This window comes from Mus caroli, chromosome 9 (assembly GCF_900094665.2).
Source record: "Mus caroli chromosome 9, CAROLI_EIJ_v1.1, whole genome shotgun sequence".
In the NCBI taxonomy this organism is placed as follows: domain Eukaryota; kingdom Metazoa; phylum Chordata; class Mammalia; order Rodentia; family Muridae; genus Mus; species Mus caroli.
In genome coordinates this window covers 105570871-105572090 of record NC_034578.1, presented here as the reverse complement: position 1 = coordinate 105572090, position 1220 = coordinate 105570871, and positions in this window count along the sequence as shown.

Here is a 1220-nt window from a genome sequence, read left to right as displayed (position 1 = left end):
CCTAACATTTCAGGACTTTGATTCCCTCATAAGCCACTGTTGACTTGGGAAATCTCCTGCCGGAGTGTAAATTGCTGTTTTATGGCAAGGAGAGGTTGCCCCCCTGGGCCCTGAAGCTTTGACCTTAGACAGATGTGGTAGGGGTAGATCCATCCAATGGGGGCAGGGCTCCCCGTGCTCCCTAAAGAGACCACAGGTCAGAGCCTCCCCATTCACTTGGGTTTTGCAAGCCAATGAAAATTTAGTCCCATGAATAAAAGCCCCTTGTCCAGAGTTCTGAGCCCTAATCCTCTTACGTATCCCCAGCGGAAAGCCGGAGCTGGTGGCAGAAGGGACTGTCTGATTCTCTGCCAAGCTAGTCCTTTGTCCCACACTCTGGTGCCAACTGCATCTCATCACAGAGGGCTGCTGCCCCTGCCAAGCTGCCCAACAACCAAGTATGATTGTCCCTGATGCTGAAGTGGTCAGAATACGAGCTCTGAATCAGGGCTTGAATGGCACAGGTGGGTCTGAGGACTCATCTTGTCCCATGAGAGAGAGCCATAGGATACTTGAGAGCCCCAGCCACACCCAGTGTATCCTGGCCAAGGGTTCTGCCTCCCTCTCCTGGAGTCCTGGATTTTTCTTCAAGCAACAAAGGATATTCAGTTGGATTGGGTGTTCACAGGGTCTCTCTTGTCTCATTGATTCTTTTAGGAAACTCAGATAAAACCCAGCTTATGACTGAGACTGGCAGGTACCATCAGAGGGACAGACATCCCTGTAGCATGAAGAAATAACACATTGTGGTCACAAAGAGACTCACTTCTCTGCCAGACTAGGAAGTCAAGTTACAGGGTGTTGATAAGTAGGCAGGAGAGACAGGGGAGTGGAGAAGGGTAGGGGTGGGTGGGATGTAGTATCCTGAGACCCTTCAGGGAACAGCTGGCAATGGGGCATGGAAACTGTGAAGTGTGTGTGAAGCACCACAGGCCCATACGTCGGAAATGAAGTATAAGTCACCAGGGGTCAGGGCTTCAGGATGCCTGGGAGCCAATGTATTTAGTGAAGGAGGAGTTAGTAATTTAAGACAAATGATTTTCTTTTAAGTCAATGAATTAAAAGGAAAATAAAGAAAGATAAGCGCATGCCTTTAATCCCAGCACTCGGGAGGCAGAGGCAGGTGGATTTCTGAGTTCGAGGCCAGCCTGGTCTACAAAGTGAGTTCCAGGACAGCCAGG